The sequence below is a fragment of the Anneissia japonica genome, unplaced genomic scaffold, assembly GCF_011630105.1.
Source record: "Anneissia japonica isolate Jap-2015-1 unplaced genomic scaffold, ASM1163010v1 scaffold2878_len565122_cov162, whole genome shotgun sequence".
In the NCBI taxonomy this organism is placed as follows: domain Eukaryota; kingdom Metazoa; phylum Echinodermata; class Crinoidea; order Comatulida; family Comatulidae; genus Anneissia; species Anneissia japonica.
In genome coordinates, this window is record NW_022758092.1 from 97,400 (window position 1) to 97,700 (window position 301).

Sequence of the window (301 nt, forward strand, 5' to 3'; positions counted from 1 at the left end):
AGCCATAAACAAATAAATAAAAGCCCATAAATAAGTTAAACTAATTTTTTGGATTTTCGAAGATTTATTTTATTCATTTATTATTGTTATTATTGACATGCCTTTTAAAGGGTGGACCAAATATCCAGAGCTTCAATATAAGTTGACATGCTGTTCCAGAAAATAATACAATTCAATTCAATTTATTATTCCCAAATGTCCCAATATAAATATACTTTTTACATATCACTTTTTTTCAAAATAGGCCTATGTGGAAAAGGGTATCCCACCACAAGCATTGCTCTACATGTGGGACCCTTAA